Below are 20,498 nucleotides of genomic sequence, written 5' to 3' on the forward strand. Positions count from 1 at the left end.
TCACCCCATTGTGGTGATTCGAACCGCCAACCTTCTGATCGGCAAGCCCTAGGCTCTGTGGTTTAACCCACAGCGCCACCCGCGTCCCACCCACAAAACCTTAGGCCATAATAAATTTGTTTGTCTTTTAAGGCCCCACAATTTACAGAATGATAACTTATACCGGTAGCAGGAGGTTTTCAACCTTTTTGGGTCCACGGCTCACTTGACCAACTACATTCTTTCTGCAGCACCCGTGGGGCTCAGGAACCCAGTTATGTCACTCTTTGCCTGCAGAGCCGGCAGCCCCTCACCCTTTTTCAAACACCCTCAGCCTCCTCTCCCCTCCCTTTGGGAGTCCTCTGGGCAGCCACTGCTGCCCCCCCATGCCCCAAAGAGAGGTGCCTCCTCACACTGCCCCACAGGGGCCTGGGAAGCACCTCCTGGCCAGCCCCAGAGGCATCATTCGCCTGGGGAGCTTGTAGCCAGAGCGGCTGCAACAAACAGCCAAGCAAGCCTTTAGGAGGCAGAGACAAGAGAGGGCATCAGAGGAGGGAGGGAGGGAGGGAGGGAGGGAGGGAGGGAGGGAGGGAGGGAAAGAAAGAAAGAAAGAAAGAAAGAAAGAAAGAAAGAAAGAAAGAAAGAGGAATAGAGACCAGTGTTGCCCTCAACACCCCTGACCATCATTCAAGCACCAAAGAGACAAACAAATGGCCCAGTGGGGGGTAGTTTTAGTTGGCTTCTTCCTGTGTTCTTGGTAGTTTTAGCATACTAGAATCAGGAGCATTCCCCACCTGGATTTTCTTTAAGAATTACTGGGCTCCTCCAGTTGACCTTTTTTATATTAAGCATTCAGCCCAATTTGCTTGCACAAATCTTATGCGATGGTGAGATTATATCCAGCCTCTGTTGAACATTTATTCTGGTTTATATACAACAACGAGCGTTCATCTTGTGTTCATCCGAATTTGCTTGATGAGTACTTATATGTATATGGAAGAACATGAGATGAGTCTGCTGTTTCAAGACAATGAAATGACCCACCCAGTCCAGTGTCCTGTTCTCACGTGTATGGCAAGCCCACGAGCAGGACCCGAGCACAAGAGAACTTTCCCCTCTTGCAGTTTCTAGCTGCTGATATTCAGAAGCATTCTTTCCTCTGATCATGGAGGCAGTGAATAGCCATCATAGCATTGACAGCCTTCTCCTCCATGATTTTATCTCACCCTCTTTTAAAGCCATCCAAGTTTGTGACCAACACTTTCTTCTTCCTCTTCTTCTTCTTCAAATCATAGAGTTGGAAGAGACCACAAGGGCCATCCAGTCCAACCCCCTGCCAAGCAGGAAACACCATCAAAGCATTCCTGACAGATGGCTGTCAAGCCTCTGCTTAAAGACCTCCAAAGAAGGAGACTCCACCACACTCCATGGCAGCAAATTCCACTGTCGAACAAGCTCTTCTTCTTCTTCTTCTTCTTCTTCTTCTTCTTCTTCTTCTTCTTCTTCTTCTTCTTCTTCTTCTTCTTCTTCTTCTTCTCCTCCTCCTCCTCCTCCTCCTCCTCCTCCTCCTTCCATCTATTTATCTGACCCCAATTCGTCCATCACATTGATGGGAGACTCCACAAAGCTCATCAGCTTTGATAAAAATCAGATCCATACTGCATACAGCTGCCCCGATGAGAGCATTTGTTTGGCAGGTAGAATGGCATTGATTAGTAAGTGAACTAATAGCAGTGTGGCTGGCAGTAGTGGGTGGAAATCACTCTGACAAATTTCCCCTTGGGCCATCTTTGAAGAGAAAGTAAGATGACCTTAAGTCACCACTTATTACAACCCCCCCCAAAAAACCCTTTTCCTTTGAGCTTTGGGAGAGGGGATTTATTTCCCCCATTAACTCTTTGTTGCAATGACAAATTGACGTTTGGGAAGGAGACGTCCTTTGAATCTATTTTTAAGTAGCAGTTGACCCAGTTCCTTCCCCTGTCTCAATGCACAGCATTTTCTGCAGAGTTTTTGTGGATGATGGCTCTACACTGACCTGCAGCGACCTATCTTTGTGTCTTTGAGTGCTTCTGCAATGCATGAACCTGAAGTTTTTTCAACCACTTGCAAAGTCATTGCAATATTGAGCTTGAAAGGAGGGCCATGGGCATGGGGGAGAAGAGGGCAGAGGGTTCTGTTAATGATGGGTAGAGAAGCAGAAAAGTCAATGGCCCCAACTAGATGTACATTTCTTTTTTAATTAAATGGATATCCTTCTCTTCCTCTCAAAGGAGCCCACAGCAGCGGGAAGAAAACTGGCTTGGGGAGGGGCTGGAATGGTGGAAAATTGAAGGGTTAAGCAACCTCTCCCCATGGCTGTTTTATTTTTAGAGAAAAAAAATATGGGAAAGATGTATATAACAGCATGCCATATCCACTTTGAATGTGAGTAGACATGTAGTGCAGAACAACTGAAGTCCAATTTACAGAATCAGTCTTAAGTTTTATGACCAAAGGCTGCAGGTAAGAAGTTGCAGGTGTGAACGTTCCCTAATGATAAAAAATACTGTGCACCTAGAAAGCTAGCACTGCAGGAACAAGGGCTCAGACTAGCCTTGCCCCTGACAAGCTAGCTTTCTATGTGCAAGTGAGAGCCTCTCCCCTCTGCATTCAAGCATGCTTCTTTAGCCAGGCAGAGTGTTACCACTCACTTGTGCTGGTTGTATATCCAAGCTCTATGTGTCTGGACACTCGAAATACTTTATGCAGAAGGCAGAAAAATCACCACAGTAACTTGCTGGACAACAGGAACATATTCTCTTTCCAGAGTCTGGCTTTGTGATCTGCAGCTGAGAGAATAACAGAGAGAAACAAATTGGACTAAACAAATTGTGTTGGCTGTAGATACATTTCATGTTATTTGAGCTGGGGTTAGCTGGTAGCAAATTGTTTGGTTTATTTATTCGTTCTTTGTTTATTCCCTGTTTCAAAGTTTCTACTGAACTTTATCGGTTAAGCTTTATTTATTTAAAACCCTTAATATCCTGCCCTTCGGTTGTTGTTGCTTAAAAAAAAAAACCAACCCCAGCAAACTTCCAATGGGACTTACACATGAACAATAAACACATCTAAGAAATGTTACAAAAGGGTGAGTAAGACAAGCAACCTAAAATGATCAACAGCATTAAGCAGATCTGAAAAGCTATGTGCCCCCAGACTGCCACTATTGTGCAAGAGAGTTTCAAAGCACTTGCTGGAAATTGAAGTGGATTAAAGCACTCTTGTCGCTTTAGCACAACTAATCTTAAAAAAGAGAGAGAGAAAAACTGGCTTTTTGCAGTTTGGCAAGTGACACGATGAACGAATGATGAATCAGTGACTGGGAAGATGTAGAAACCCAACGCGAGCAGATCAGATGACTGCTCATTGTCACGGAACTTCCTTTGCAGAGAAACCAGGACAAATGGTCAGTAAACACCAGATATAGGCCCCATTGGCATGATGTAAACATGCAAAGCAATATCGCACCGCTTTAAACAGCCATGGCTTGCACCAAAGAATCCTGGGAACTGTAGTTTGTTAAGGGTGCTGAGAGTTGTTAAAGGTAAAGGTAAAGGGACCCCTGACCATTAGGTCCAGTCGTGACCGACTCTGGGGTTGCGCGCTCATCTCGCATTATTGGCCGAGGGAGCCGGCGTATAGCTTCCAGGTCATGTGGCCAGCATGACAAAGCCGCTTCTGGCAAACCAGAGCAGCACACGGAAACGCCGTTTACCTTCCCACTGTAGCGGTTCCTATTTATCTACTTGCACTTTGACGTGTTTTCGAACTGCTAGGTTGGCAGGAGCTGGGACCGAGCAACGGGAGCTCACCCCGTCACAGGGATTCGAACCGCTGACCTACTGATCAGAAAGCCCTAGGCTCAGTGGTTTAACCCACAGCGCCACCTGGGTCCCTGAGAGTTGTTAGGAAGCACCTAATGCCCTCGCGGAGCTACAATTCCCAGAATGGTTTAACAGTTCATCCCTCTTCCCAGTGAACTCCCTGGAAAGCCCAGCATGGGGAAGAGTGGGGTGTGCCTGCATTTAGGGGAGAGAGAATGGGGTGTGTAGCTAAGCATATGTATATGTGTATGAGAAAGAGTACTGTCTTTCTGCATGTGTGATGAGTTGTGATGTGCTGCAGTGATGCACACAATGTGTGGGGCCCTGTGTGACCCCAGCTACATAAGCTCATATCCTCCAACTTTTTCTCTGATGAAAGAAAGGAAATACTACTACTACTACTACTACTACTACTACTACTACTACTACTACTAATAATAATACTCCATCCATCTGACTGGGTTGTCCCAGCCACTCTGGGTGCCTTCCAACATATACAAGAACATAATAAAACATGAAACATTTAAAAGCTTCCCATTGCATGGTTGCCTTCAGGTGTCTTCTAAAGGTTGTAGAGTTGCAGGAGCACCTCGGCTTATGTTACCCTCGAGTAACATAAACTTCAGGTTGTGAAAGCAGCAAACCCAGAAGTGTTTCGCCACGTGCGCAGAAGCAGTCCCTCCGGTTGCCGAAACCTCAGGATCAGACTGGAGCTCCGGAATGGATCCCAACCACAACCGGAGGTACCACTGTACTTATCTCCTTGGCTCCAGGCTCACATAACTCCATACCCTTCAACATTTCTCTGATAAAAATAGGGACATCCCACGGAAAAGCAGGACATTACAGGATCAAATCAGAAACTGGGACAGCTTCTGTAAATCCGGGACTGTCCTTGGAAAAGGCCTTTTCAGGGCCTTTTCAGTTTTGGCCCCAACTTGGCGGAACGCTCTTTCACAGTAGACCAGGGCCCTGCGGGATTTGTCTTCTTTCCGCAGGGCCTGCAGGACAGAGCTGTTCCACCTGGCCTTTGGGTTGGACTTAGTCTGACCCCTGTGTTTTCCTCCCTCATGGCTTGGATTTATGGACAACTTAAAATCAGGCTGCATTTTAAATTTTAATACTGTATTTTAATCTGTATTTTAATCAATTGCTTTTTATGTTTTATTGTAATTTTATTGGTGTGAGCCGCCCTGAGCCCGGTTTTGACTGGGGAGGGCGGGGTATAAATAAAAATTTATTATTATATTATAAAACAGGGTCTGATAAAGAGCACATTCCCCTCCTGCGATTTCCAGCGACTAGTATTCAGAAGATCTACTGCTTCTGGCCCTCGGTGGGCTGCCCAACCATGAATGTGGCCCCTGTGTCCAAAAAGTATAGACAATACTGAGGTCAATGGGCCAATAATCTCACTTGGCTTCCCCGTGTAAGCTAGACTGGTTCTGAATTGGTTGTAGATTCACCGGTGAAGGGAATGCTAACAACTCTATGCTGCCAAGATGTAACCAAATGGGTGGAAAAAGCCATTGCTTTGGAGCTGAACGTGTTCTGTTCTAGGAAGGTTTTCAGAGTCGCCTTTTGTAAGGATGCCGGATAAAATATCCAGGCATGTTCCAAGAACTGACTGGAAAACATTTCCGCCAATGCATCTTGGAAGAGAGCTACCCACTTAAGAGCCACTGGTTTGTGTAAGTGGACGTGTGTGTGTGTGTGTGTGTGTGTGTGTGTGTGTGTGTGTGTGTGTATTTAAACTGGGGAGATGGGATCACCATGTTCTTTCGTCGCTCCTGATTTTTCAGTGACTTCTAAGATAACACACCACGAAAGGGCTTTGCAGATTTTATTCCATGCTCCAAGGTGCAACCAGTTTGAAAGGGCCATACTATTACGAACTGGCATGGCTCATTCCCAGCTACACTTACCTTTACAGTCTGGGCCATATGGCAGACTCATTAGAGCAAATGAATGCCATGTGGATACAGCCGTCTTGTGAGTCACGTGATATCTGTGGAGCAGCCAGCACTGCGTCAGAATAGACTTGCCCTTCGCTTTCTCCTCCTAGGAAACAGCAGCTTAGGAGCTACTGGAAATTAAATGTGGGCCCAGGTTACCTGGAATGCACATCAGGCCTTTCGGCAGTTGTTATAGTGGAAAAAGCTGATGGACTGCAGAAGCAGCCTTAATGGGGTGCTTTAATAATCCACGTTCTTTGTGCAGGGTTGTATATAGGTTTCACAGGCAGGGCTGGCATAAGGGTGCCAACACCCTTGTTGTTTCAGTTGCGGAAACCAGAGGCTGAGGTGCAAATTAGTTTGGGCTTCTCCAGGTGACCTATTTCTTGAGCGTTCAGTGGGATTTGCTCGCACAAAATTTATGAGCTGTTTAGGGGCTCTCCAGACAGGGTCTCTCCTTCCCCTTCCCCTTGGCTGTCTTGACATAATAATAGTGCATTCGTGGTGGATTTATACTGAACTATCTGTCCATCATCTGCTTTATTGTTTATTCTGTGAGGCATCCCCAGTGTTACTAAACTGGAGGAGGAAGAGTTACTGGAAGTGTTGCCACCATCTGAAGGTGCAACAAAAGCGTGACAACAAGCACCGGGACATTTTGTTATTTAAGAGTCCTGCCGATGGCCCAGGGAGTGGCTGGCGCTGTGGTCTAAACCACGGAGCCTCATGGGCTTGCCAATCCGAAGGTTGGCAGTTCGAATCCATGCAACGGGTTGAGCTCCCATTGCTGTCCCAGCTTTTGCCAACCTAGCAGTTCAAAAACATACCAGCACGAGTAAATAGGTAGCACTGTGGCAAGAAGGTAAAGGGCATTTTCATGCGCTCTGGCACTTGTCACAGAGCCCTGTGTGCCAGAAGCAGTTTGGTCATGCTGGCCACATGACCCGGAAAGCTGTCTGTGGACAAACACCCAGCTCCCTTGGCCTGAAAGCAAGGTGAGTGCCGCACCCCATAGTCACCCTTTAACCTTCCAGGTGTCTTTTACCTTTACCTTTTGTTGTTGCTTAGTCGTTTAGTCATGTCCGACTCTTCGTGACCCCATGGACCAGAGCACGCCAGGCACTCCTGTCTTCCACTGCCTCCCGCAGCTTGGTCAACTTCGAGAACACTGTCCAACCATCTCGTCCTCTGTTGTCCCCTTCTCCTGGTGCCCTCAATCTTTCCCAGCATCAGGGTCTTTTCCAGGGAGTCTTCTCTTCTCTTGAGGTGGCCAAAGTATTGGAGCCTCAGCTTCAGGATCTGTCCTTCCAGTGAGCACTCAGGGCTCATTTCCTTCAGAATGGATAGGTTTGATCTTCTTGCAGTCCCTGGGACTCTCAAGAGTCTCCTCCAGCACCATAATTCAAAAGCATCAATTCTTCGGCAATCAGTCTTCTTTATGGTCCAGCTCTCACTTTACCTTACACAGCTTTAAAAAACACTCTGAAAATGTTCTGGGGAAAAAAAAACCATTTTAAAGCTCACAATGGAAAATTTCATAGGGAACTATTTCAGCTCAACAGCGCCATCTGGTGCCACAATGTTGGAATGCATTTATAACATTTCTTTAAAATTTAAAGTAATGTACCGTACCTTAGTCCCTAGTCCAGCATCCAGTTCTCACAGTGGCCAACTCATGGGAAATCTGCAAGCAGGACATGAGAGCAAAAGTGCTCTGCTCACCTGCAGTTCCCAGCACCTGCTTTTGAGGCATACTGTCTCCTGTCAGTGAAGGTAGTGCATGATTTCAGCAGGATGCTATGAAGCATAGACCAACTGGAAATCGAAACAGTACGTCCGCTTCAAAACTTTCACAGCTGGAAACAGGATTGTATATAACCACCTCAATAGAATTGTGAGCAGAAATAATCATTAATACACAATGAAAGACATATAAGGGGGTCCTTAGACCATCTGTTCATCCACGCTTCCGTTTGTCCATGATTTCCAGGTACAGGTCAGAGAAGTTTTTCTTTTTCTTCGCTGCTTTCCCCATTGTTTCCTGCTGAATTGGAACAAGCGTCAATTGGGTTTTACGCAGATTGGGGCTTGTTCTGAACCAGTAGTAAGCAGTGTGTTTTCCCGGGGAAAGTGGTGGGTCAAAAGAGAAACCTCTTGCATACCCTCCAACATTTCTCTGTTGGAAAAGGGGATGTCCCATTCCATAATGACAATTTTTACTATTTATACCCCACACACCTTACTGGGTTGCTCCAGCCATTCTGGGCAGCTTCCAACATAGATAAAAACATAACAAAACATTAAACATTAAAAAACTTCCCTATCCAAGATTGCCTTCAGATGACTTGGGGGGTTGGATAGCTCTACAACCTCCAAAATTTCTCCAGTGAAATTAAGGACACCCTAAGGAAAAGTGGGACATTCCGGGATCAAATCAGAAACCAAGATGGTTTCTCTAAATCTGGGATCTCCCTGGAAAATGGGGAGACTTGTGCCTAGAAATCATTTTATTATTCCATTTCTACACATTACAAATATGTCTAATCGGAATATCTGCTCATCCTCACTGAGTTCAGACCTACCTGATTACTTCCAGGCAAGTGTGAAAAGGATTGCAACCTATGTCCTGCTATTATATACCTTTATGAGAACGCTGACCCTTTTTTTTTTAAATGACACTTCCCCCCAAGTATTCTGGATCGCATATAGAAATTATTTTGCCACAGGCTAGAATTCCTTCCCCATCCCCTGAAAATGCTGCAGCTATTCTCAAACTTCTCTCTGAACCTGTGATGCTATTTTAATGCTCTCTGCTTAAATGTCTGTTCAAATGTATTGCTACCGTCTCTTTATACCCTCAGAGAGTTCTCTCTCTCTCTCTCTCTCTCTCTCTCTCTCTCTCTCTCTCTCTCTCTCTCTCTCTCTCTCTCTCTCTCCTGAGATCCACAGAAAGGCATATAAAAAGCATGCTGTTATTCTGTGGTAATTAGGCCCCGGAGAGGTCCTGAGGAACATGGTTTTACCACAGGCCTTGTAATGAAGGTCTCAGAAGTATACCGTAATTAATAACAAAAAATGTATCCATTCATCTGTTTCACATAAGCCTTTTAAAGTTCACACAGGAACATAGGAAGTTGCCTTATAGCATGTCGGACCAATGGTCTTTCTAGCTTAGATTGTCTACACTGGCTGGCAGCAGCTCACCAGGGTTTCAAGCTGGCGTCTTCTCAGCTCTACTGGAAGCCTGAATCCCAGAACTTTGGCCTGCAGAGTTTGTGGTTTTCTGCTGAGCTTTGGCATATAACACAGCCTTATTTAACTCAACAACTTTGCTGAAGCCTCCGCAGAAAAAGCTCAACAGCTTTGGGTCTTCCTCCCACAAAAACCTCAACAAGTTTGGTGAAGGCTCCCCCCCAAAAGCTCAACAACTTTGGTCAATCCAACAGGTAGATCACTGCCAGTTTTTTATATATATATATAGTGGGAGTAGATCGCAGTCTCTTGGGAGTTGCACATGCCTGGAGTAGATGATCCTCACGGTCTTTTCCAACAATTCTGTGATTCTATGCTCTTCATTGTACAGCTGGTTGACTGTACATCAGTCATGTGCACCGAAGAAGTGTAGGATCTGCACAGATTTTGTGATTCTCTGAAACAACCTTCTGGTTTTTCTTTGAATACCCAATCCTGTTTTAATCCCCCCACCCCAGGAAGTAAGAATATATTCATTGTTATTTAATAACGCTATGAAATGTGGCCGATACAGAGAGCTTAGCAGCTGTAAGGCCGGAGAAAGAGGGATGCAGATGGATGGAGTAATATTAGCAATAGGAGTTTGATGGTGTTGGTGGGGAGGCTATTTATTTTTTCTGCCTCTTTGCCAGCCAAAGTGTTTGAGTGCACGAGGAAATCTGAACATATTTGAGCAAGCTGCAGGCAAACAAATCTCTTCCTTTATATCCGCAGGACTAAGAGGCACAATGTTTGCAGATGGTGTCAATACGGAAAAAAATCAGCTCTCATTGTATGTTTTCTCAGAGTTGGCTCCTCTCCCCCCTACGGCTGGTTTCTTGAATTTCGGCACCATGTTTCACAGCTCAAGGCTCTAAAGAAACAAAAAATGGCATTCTTACTGTCGTTGCTGACAAAAGCCTCACACATCATATTGCTGCATTACTGTATAGCCTGGCAAGCACCTATTTCCTTTTTTTAAAAAAGTATTTTCTGTTCATTGAGAAGGAGAAACTGGCACTCACATGTGTTGGGGTGAAAATGGGATGATGTAACATTTGCATAGGTCCCGTTTGCTTTCTGCGGGATGTGGCGCCTTGCTTTTCGAGAGATGTATACCTTTTGATTCCTCCATAGTGCTGCTTATTCAGAAATAATGGGGTGTCTCCAGTGGCAGACCTAATCAGAGCAGTCCAATGGAAGTTCATAGAACTGACTAGGACGCCATTTGCATTCAGAGCGGCACCATCTTACCACTTTTAACAGTCATGGCTTCCCCCAGAGAATCATGGGAAGTGTAGTTTGGTAAGGTTGCGGAGAGTTAGGAGAGCCATATCCCACTCACAGAGCTATAATTCCAGAGTGATTTAACAATCAATCCCTCTTCTCTAAGGGGTAGCTCAGTCGGTAGAGCACAAGACTCTTAATCTCAGGGTCAAGGGTTCGAGGGCCATGTTGGGCAAAATATCCCTGCATTGCTGAGGGTTGGACTAGATGCCCCTTGTGGTCCTTTCCAATTCTACAACTCTATGATTCCCTTGGAACCTGGACTGGACAACCCTTCAAACAGAAGACACCTTTAGAGAAAGGACCATATTTGAGATATATGAATTTTTCAATTTTTACAAACATCAAATAAAAACAGAAAACAACACGTATATCCCCTTTGACTTCCCTCCCCCCTTTTGTGGATCCTTATGTTATGATTCCCCCCCTGAATCCCCTTTATAATTCCAATTTTTAATAAATCCTTAACTATTCCTTCATTCAGATTTTTAACTACAAGTTTTATATCAATCCTGCTAATGAATTTAATTGTTTGCAATAATTTTTCATATATGTTACATGCTTTCCCCATTCTTTATTAAAAATGGATTCTTTCTGGCTTCTATTTTTGCCATTTCAGCATAGTCCATTAACTTGGTTTGCCATTCTCCCTTGGTCAGAACAGTATCATCCTTCCGTCTCTGGGCTAACAAAATCCGGGCAGTTTCGGTCGCATACATAAACAGTTTCACCTGGTCCTTCGATATCTTTGCACCTCATACCCCTGTACAGCAGGGCACAGGACTAACCTGTCCATTTCTGCTTCTACAAGTCTCCTCTGGACAAGTGGGGGGGGGCAGGCAGAGCTTGCTGAATCCTAGCTATTACAAATCATGCTGAAGCAATTTCCAAAAGGCCCTTGAAACGATTGCCAGTATTAGCCTGTTTATGTACATACTGGCTGAAGCCTCCTCTGAGGACTCCAGTGGATTAGTACTCCATAAGCTTCTTTTTCCGGAAAGCCTGGCTTGGTACATCAATAAGCAAGCTGTTCAAATAGTTTGGTTTGGAAATAATAATAATTTTTTTTTTTTTAAAAAAAGAGTTTAAGCAAACATGCCCGTAAGTCTCAGGTTTTTCTTCGGACTCTTTCAGAACTGATGCACAGCACACCTGGACTTTCTCCATTTCTCCATGTGTTCTGTGGAAAACAGGGAAGCTGTCAGGAGGGGTCACGCCGAGGGCATCCCTGGAGCACAGCTGCAATGCAGACATCTTCAACCTGTAGGAAGTCCTCTTCGACACTTGATTTAAATGTTCTTTGAAAAAACATAAAACCATTACTCAGATGCTCTTGGTTCCTCTGTTATCCAGAAGAAACAGAATTTGTTCGGAGATCAAACGCTCTGCTTGGGCTACTTCTGGATCTGGCACGATGCAAGTTAGTATTCTGTGCAAAGGGAAGACCCCCCCCCCCAAAAAAATTCTGCACCAGCCTGTCTGTTCAACAGCCTTGGCCAACCTGGCGCCCTCCAGATATTTTGGATGTTGGCAAATCCAGACGAAAATGGGAACGGGAGAGGAAATTGCCAGTGCTTGCTCGTTCGTCCCAAATTCAGAATGGAAATCAATCCAGCGTAAAAGATTGGTATTCACTGTCGCTGTTGCTTTTAGTCCACAAAGATGCTCAATTGATTATGTTTGCATTTGCCGTTTATTGAAGTGAAGCAGGTGGAGTAATGTAATGACAACATAATTACACAATGTATGCAATTTGCTTAATGAATTCTGTACATAACTTACATAATTTTACTGTAGAGACAGATAATGTTGTTTTTGGAGGAAGTGTAACAGCAGTGGAATGGAAACAGTGCTGCGTGTGATGGATGCAGGGTGGAACAGAAAAGGATACCTTCTTACACCCCTGAAACCCTACCAGCCCCCGCCAGCAAAGCCATGCACCCTCCAATAACTTTTGGAGGGCACAACTTTGGCAAAAGCTGTTGTGCACTAAGGACATCATTGCAGATTCCTCTCCAGATACATCTACCAAATAAAGTTGATGGCAGTAATGTGGTAACATCGCGGGAAGCATAACAGAGCAACTAATAAAGAGGAATGGTATCTGGATGGTCCAATCTGAATCCACCTCTAATCCACTATCATTGAATCAGTGGTATGTTGTAGAGCACACCGGGGGGGACGGGGAACCCACCAGTTTGGAGGGTTCCTCCCCAAACTGAATTTCCAAAGTAAATAAGCAGTATACCTCTGAATGAGGGATAGAAAGAACTGTCAATTTTGTTTCTCTTGGCTCCTTATTTTCCCAGTCTTAAATTTAGTTCCCCATATTTCTGCAACAATTTGTGATTTTTTTTTTAAAAAAATCTGCATGAAAATTAATCAGCATATTAGTGTGAATTTCTCTGAATAATCACATTTTTATACGCGCAATTTTGCCTCATGTGCACATTTCTGCAAGCCATTTCCCGTAATGAAATGCAGTTCTGCATGTTATTTTCATAAGGTGTTCATTTTTTATGTACACCCCACCCGCCCAAATCTATGCATATTTGTGAACACTGCTTGGCTGCGGAACTGCATTGCAAAATTCAGAAAACTGTGAATTTTGGAGGACGGCTGTGTTTTGGTTCTCATAATGTTTTGGAAAACGCAAATTCGGAAGATCAGCCTTTTAATGCGAACTGAATCGAATTGCTTCCCCATCCCTATGCAGTAGTCAAAAACCAAGGTAAAGAGGTGTGACATCAGTATGTGACAAAATCGGGTTTGCCACTTCTGTGGACTGTGGCGGAATAGTGCCTGGTGATGACTCCGGTTCATCATGGGTTAACCTATCACTCCCATGATAGGCAGGTGTTCCCTGGGAGGCGTAGCTAGAAGGTGTTCTAAATGGAGGGGGAACAACCGTTGAAAGGCAGTTGGGGGTTGGAGGTTGGGGAGTGGAGGGTTAGAGAAGGAGCAGGAGGTTAGGTTTGGGGTGGATGGGAAGAAAGGTTATAACCGTTATTATCAAGATGCAGGAGATGTATTAACAAGTCTGTATTGAGGCTCCAATACTTTGGCCACCTCATGAGAAGAGAAGACTCCCTGGAAAAGACCCTGATGTTGGGAAAGATGGAGGGCACTAGGAGAAGGGGACGACAGAGGACGAGATGGCTGGACAGTGTTCTCGAAGCTACGAACATGAGTTTGACCAAACTGCGGGAGGCAGTGGAAGACAGGAGGGCCTGGCGTGCTATGGTCCATGGGGTCACGAAGAGTCGGACACGACTAAACGACTAAACAACAACAAAAACAACAACAAATTATATGAAAAGAAGATATGCACTTTTAAGAACCAGAGAAATCCATGTTTTCAAGTTAAATAATAAAGTTAAATGTGCCTAAACGTCCGTGGACTCGGGCAGTGTCTCAGTACCTTCAGAGGTGTGACTAAGAGGCGAGAACAAAGCTTTCCTGTGGAAGAGGAAACCGTTTGCTTTTTCTCCTGTCATACAAAGGGCTGGTTAGTGAAGCCAAGGGAGCCACATAGTTGCCTAAGGGAGAGGCAAATTGTATCAGTAGGGATCCATGGGAGGGAAACGGGGAATCCCTCACATGGACCAGTCAAAGTGGTGCTGGAGGAGACACCTCCACCAGCACCTTCCCACATCTTCCATTGCTTCCACATCCCTACTCTGAATACTGGCGTTAAGTATTCTTTCTGCTCTGCAGCCTTTACTCTCTACCCTCTTTGTGGCATTGCTTTTTCTTCCTTCATGCAAAAAGAGAGTGAAGTAAATAGCATACATGGGTAGCCTGATGTACAAGCAAGAGAGAGTCCTATTTGCTGTCTTTCGATTCGGCTTATCTGTGAACCCTAAACTATATTTCAGCAAGCACACTTTGCTTCAGTATTTTTCCAGCTGGTCATTTCAGGGGAGGGGGGGGGAATCCTGTGATCCGAAGTGTGTGCTGCTAGTTGCTCAAGGCAATGCTGTTTAGCCTTTAATGTTCTCCATCGTTTCCCAGTTTCAGCGCTTCTAATGGCCAGATGCTCTCCTGCACTTCAAAGGAATTTTGGATTTTAAAAGGAATGGTGAGTGTTAAAACACTGTAGCTGCTCTTTGATCCTCATTCACTTTCCATTTAAGTCACATTAATCAATATTTTCCCCATTTCTTTTGACCTTTTGGGGGTGGGGTGGGGTTTGGGGACAAAAATATGTTAAAGGTTGCATAGTTCAAACTGCACATGTGCAAACCTAACGAGGCTAGTATATGTCTTTAGCAAGAGCTGCAGATGTCAGTTACCTGGTCAGTTTCACTTCAGCTGGGGGCACTTCCGGACTGTGGCTATTTCCAGGTGGGATTTCAAACACATCCCGGCAAATTCGGGGTTGCACAATTATAGTTGACTCTGAGGTCTTGCGCAACAATCCCATTTCTCCCCCCAAACTGGACTTTTTGCGATAAAGAAAGCAATGGTGAAATGCTTTGGAAACTGAGGGGTTAATATTTGCTTTGACACAACAACGTCGCAAACGAATTGGGATGAATGCTCCCAGTACGTTTCCAAGCACAATTCAAAGTGTTGGTACTGACCTTTAAAGCCCTAAACGGCCTCGGTCCTGTATACCTGAAGGAGCGTCTCCACCCCCATCATTCTGCCCAGACACTGAGGTCCAGCGCCGAGGGCCTTCTGGCGGTTCCCTCACTGCGAGAAGTAAGGTTACAGGGAACCAGACAGAGGGCCTTCTCGGTAGTGGCACCCGCCCTGTGGAACGCCCTCCCAGCAGATGTCAAGACAATAAGCAACTATTTTACTTTTAGAAGACAACTGAAGGTGGCCCTGTTTAGGGAAGTTTTAAATGTTTGATGCTGTACTGTTTTTAATATTCGGTTGGAAGCCACCCAGAGTGGCTGCGGAAACCCAGTCAGATGGGCGGGGTATAAATATATTATTATTATTATTATTATTATTATTATTATTATTATTATTATTATTAAATAGCCTCCCTTTGGTCTCCCTGCAAACAAATCAGGATGAACGCTAAATATACAGGTGATCTCGAAGGACCAAGAGTAAGATGCTAAACTATGCTAAACCATCGTTTAGCCTGTTCAGCTACAATACTTACTGGAGTGGCCACCATCCCTTAGCTTAACTTACCTCACAGGGTTGTTGTGAGGGTAAAATATACCTGGAGGGGATGCCAATTATGCTGTCTTGAGCTCCTTAAGAGGATAAAAGTGTAATATTAAAATGCTGGGCATGTAGAGGCAGATCAGAGCACTTCTGCTGACACTGGGTGATAGTTTTTCTAAGTCCCCCTGGTAGGAGTGGGGAAGTTTTAACCACATACTTTACATTCCCCTTAAAATCAGTGGGACATACAAGTACTTAACTTTGGCTATCCGTGCCTAAGGCTTGTCCATTTTCAGAACATACTGGGCCAAAGTACTCTCTCTCTCTCTCCCCCTTTTGAAAAGTATTTGCAGAGCTTGTGGAAATTACCCGACATGAAATTAAATCCATTAGTTTTGTAAGTTTGCCTCTGCCAGCAAACTTGCCTTTCCCCACAGTCAACGCCTTCATTGCAAAATAAGCAAAACATTTGTCTTATTAAGTTCTAATGAAAGGGGGGACAGGAAGCAAAGAAGGATGTAGTGTTGTTTGGGTCGCCTTTCTTAAATTTTATCGGTCAGCTGAGCAAGTGACAAAATGCTTTGGCTTGTTGGCTTATGATTCTGAATATCACCCCAACCCTCTTTAGTTGGAAAGCCTAGTTGGGCTAGATGGACAAATAGCCTGACCTGGAACAAGGTAGCTTCTCTATGGGTGCATTCAGACATGGGGATTATTGTGTTAGTTTTCCTGGCTATAATGCTAGTTTCCTATTCTTATTTATTTATTTCTTTTTCTTTCTGTACCCCTCCTTTGTTTGGTCAAAAAAGAGATAAAGAAACTTGGTTTGGTTAAAAAGGGGGGGGAGATACTAAGTTTTGTATTTTTCTCTATAAACCTTAATTAAATTTATTTTTAAAAAGAAGATGCAGAAAGCTTGTAATTCAAACTGCAAGAACATTAGGAGGAGCTAAACATTAGGAGGAACTTTCTCATGGTAAAAGCCATGGAATGGACTCGCTCAGAAGGTACTGGAGGTTTTCAAGCAGTGGTTGGATAGCCAACTGTCATGGATGCTTCAGCTGTGATATCTGTATTACAGGGGGTTGAACTAGATGACCCTTGGGGTCCCTTCCAATTCTACAGCCCTGTGATTCTAGGACTGAACTCGCCAATTCAGTTTCATGAGTCTCCCTGAACTTGCTTATTTCATCTTGTAGTAAATGGCTTCCATTCACATCAATGGGAGAGGGGGGGGAGTAGCAGATTGTATGCTCCCTCTGGAGTGCAGGAGGCCCTACACACCAGCCGCATGACCTAACTAAACCATGGAAAGTCAGCAAACAGCTTTTATAGAGATGATAAACTTTGATAAGTCTGGCTGCTAAGTCCGGATGGCTCAGAGCTAGCGTCTTGGAAGCAGACCTTACAAGAACTTAATTCCCTTGCCAGCAACCGAGCAGGAGGTGCCTGGATTAGTATTTACGAACAAAGCCTTGAATCGATGTTTTGGTGTCAAAGACTGGCAGTATACAACATCTTAACGATTGCCCGGAGGGTACTGTCGCAATATCTGTTGAGGTTATTTTGGCTTTGCTCCCATTCAGCTCGTAGGGGGTGCCGGGTCAAAGGAAGGAGTCTAAATCTCTTGCTCCTGAGATGTTTTAATAGTTGACGACTAGGGGCTACATGAGCAACACTCATAGTCAGCGTGTTGAAAGGCAAGCGCTGAGTTATGCACAGTGTGTAGTTAACTTGAGAGATTCACAGCCGCAAGATGGGGTGATGACCACAAGCGCATGTGCCCTTAAAGAGAGGTTAGGCAAATGCAACGAGGGCAGGGACAGTAGATAAATGACACGGAGAGGCAGGAAAAGTGTGCAATTTTGGGGGGGGGGGCAGGGGATAGATTCCTGAAAACAACATGCAAAAAAATCATTGTATTGGGGAAAGGTGCTTTGCAAGGAGGTGCAAAGTTGTATATAAAGAGGGGTGTATTAGGAGAAAACCACACTGGAATGCTACTTAATTTTCACGAGGCCTTTTAAAAAAAGAGAACCTCGTGTGGAAATGTGGAGAACTGAATTTAAGATTAGAAAAAATGAGAACTGGAGAGAAATCAAAATCGACAGATGCGCTCATCCCTGTTTGAGGCAATATAAACATACACAAACACATGCACTACTCAGTGCCAGATCCTGACAACAAACTGCAAGGGAAGGATGCCACCTTGAAGCCCTGCTTGCAAGCTTCCCAGAAGCATCAGCTGGCCAAACACTGGGCTAGACCGAGTTTGTTCTGATCTAGCAGGCCAGTTCTTATCATGCAATGCCTTCGGCGTTTGGCTCAAGAAACGCTCAGTCAATGGGCAAACTCTTTTGCATGCTTCCAAACCTATTTGGCCTTCCACCGACTGCACACATACATTAATAGACCCCCCTTCCCAAGTGCTTTGTAAACAGGTTTCTCTCCCTGCCCCCTTAAAAGCAACCAAGAAGTGTAAGAGGTCTTGACACAGGCTGTTCTTTCTGAATGCACTTAGGCATATCACACGGTACATCATGGCCAAACCTTTCCATGCTGTTCCTTTTCCAGGAGCCCTGCTTGCCAAGCACAACATGGTCTGGGTGGGGTGGGCGGGAATAATCAGAAGGAATCAGGTTTTAACCTAGATGTCTACCCCTGGTACATGCTTGGCACTGGGCACCCTGTGCATAAATCAACAGGATCTGTCTCCCGTTTTCCTGTTTGCAGAATGCTAAGAGAGCAGCACCAGCCTTTGGATTGGACGGTATTTGCTGGGGGTTTTTTTGTGTTGTTGTTTTTATATAAAACAAGTCAAAGTGGATTTGGAACCACCTGTTTTTTAACATTAAGCTAGTTCTCCAAGCCACTTTGGACCCGTTTGGATAACTTGTAGATGTAAATCACAGATACGTACGAAGCAGGAATTGCTCACCTTGGCACCAGGCTTCTGTGATCACCGGGGTCTTCACTCTGTGTAGCAATTCATCACACACACACACACACACACACAGAGAGAGAGAGGGGGGGGGAGCAGAAGAGGTTGGATAAAGGTAAAACATTTGCACAGCTGGGAGGGGGGATTCCCTAGGAAGAGATGGAAATCGGATGACACTTTTATTTGTCAAGGCCAGCGCTAAATCTGCTTGCAAGCGATCTGAAGCAGAGCAATTTCTATGATTCGCTGTGAGCAGTGAGTCTGTAGAATGGGAAGCAATTACAGTGATCCTCAAGCTGACCCAAAACAAGCAACTGAGAAGGCTCATAGCTCAGTGGTCGGCTTTGCATGCAGAATGTCCTAGGTTCCATCCCCGGCATCTCCGAGTAGGCTTGGGAGAGAATTCTACCTGAAACCCAGGAGAGGTCCTATGGGTTAAATCAATGACCGTTAACCCAGTTTAAATCTGTAGATCCCATAAGAACTCCCTTCTATCGAGTCAGGCTCATCACCTTGAGAGACCCCCTATGAGCAACCTGCCAAGTGCACTGGGGGCAGACTCAATAAGGGCTGACTATTGTTTTGATATCTTGTGGGGATTTGATGGCAGGGAAGGATGTGTATCAGGGGCCAAAGCATCAATAAAACTAGAGTTGCTTCTCTTTTGTTGATAACTGGGGCTCTGGGTTGGGTATAATACCCCATAGAACCCATATATCAAGGGGCATTCAATGTGCAACTCCCCCACAGAGTTGCAGAACCGTAGAGTTGGAAGGGACCCCAAGAATCATCTACGGTAGTTCAGAGTTTCTCAAACTTGGATCTCCAGTTGTTTTTGGACTACAGTTCCCATCATCCCTCTCCACTGGTCCTGCTAGCTAGGGATGAAGGGAGTTGCAGTCTGAAAACAGCTGGAGACCCAAGTTTGGGAAACGCTGATCTAGTCCAACCCCCTGCAATGCAGGAACCACAGCTGAAGAATCAGGGTGACAGATGGCCACCCAGCCCTTGTTTAAGACCTCCAGGGGAGGAGAGTCCACCACCTTCAACTGTAGCCCACTCAGTATTGTCTGCAATGACTCTTCCTAGCTGACCTAGCTCTTCCTGCTGAGGCCGGGGATTGAACCCAGGACCTTCTGCATGCAAAGCAGGTGCTCTTCCACTGAGCTGCGGCCCTTCTTCCTACCTTCTTCCAGCATAGCTTCCAAGTCTTGGTTAGAAAAAAACGGGACCACAGCAGACCGGCACCAGAAGTTGCGTAGAAGCAACTTCCGGTGCCAGCGCTGCCCAATTTCCAGCCCAGGAGCCAAGGCGCCACCATGAAGGTTGCCCGGCCACCCAGCCGGCCCTCTCCTCCTCCTCCTCCTCCCTCACGCCCCCTTCCCTTTTCCCCGCGGAGGCTCCGGAAAGGACCTCTGGCATTTACCTCCTTCCCCTCTCAAATGCAGCAGCAGCAGCAGCAGGAGCAGCCAGCAGATGAGACTTGCCCCCCGCCCGCCACATACACACACACACACACACACACACACACACACACACACACACCGCCTCCTCAGCTGGAGGAGACCCCGCTTGCCTCCTCTCCCTGGAGTCTGCCTGCGCCTCGAGGGGCGCAACAGCCCAGCTGCTCTACCTGCTTCCTTCTCTCGCTTGCATTCCTTGAAGCGAAAACCCCCACGCGCGGGCACGCAAACTCTTTTCAGTTCCCTGGCATGAGCTGGCTAGCGAGATTGAAAGCAGACTAGTGTGTTGCTACTGCTGGCTTTTTTCCTTTCCTCCCGCCTCAGGAGGAATCCGCCACCCATTCCCTCCCTGAGCTGAGGGGGGGGAGCCCGCTGGAGAGGGACAGAAAAGCAGCCGATCCGAGCAACGCACATGCTCCTCTGCTGCCGGGCGGGGGATAGGGGCCATGTGGAAGGGGCTCCCCAGGAGGAGGGCGTCTCCTCTCCTTCCCCCCTCCCAACTCCATCCCGTCACAGGGTCTCTCATACAGTGCGAGATGATGATTAATAAAGAGGGAAAAGGCACGGCGAGGGGAGGGGGCTTGGAAAGGGATGTGATTGTAGCAGCAGCAGCAGCTGGGGGAGGAGGTGGGCGAGCATCGATGGT

At 45.7% G+C, this 20,498-nt stretch overlaps 1 long non-coding RNA gene across 2 annotated transcripts; it reads right to left on the reverse strand.

Annotated features, from left to right (window-relative positions):
* Positions 1-9,634: 9,634 nt before the first annotated feature.
* Positions 9,635-20,238, reverse strand: LOC148684659 (uncharacterized). 2 transcript variants are annotated; one of them, XR_015945824.1, is made up of 3 exons: positions 18,387-19,019; positions 11,471-11,616; positions 9,635-9,905 (listed from the first exon to the last, which is right to left on the reverse strand). It is a non-coding gene; the product is annotated as an uncharacterized LOC148684659 (long non-coding RNA). The 2 variants fall into 2 exon arrangements; XR_015945825.1 differs by lacking the exon at positions 9,635-9,905 and adding an exon at positions 20,023-20,238 and having other exon boundaries at positions 10,975-11,616; positions 18,387-18,424.
* Between the last annotated feature and the right edge of the window lie 260 nt (positions 20,239-20,498).

This window comes from Zootoca vivipara, chromosome 9 (genome assembly GCF_965207765.1).
Source record: "Zootoca vivipara chromosome 9, rZooViv2.hap1.1, whole genome shotgun sequence".
NCBI lineage: Eukaryota > Metazoa > Chordata > Lepidosauria > Squamata > Lacertidae > Zootoca > Zootoca vivipara.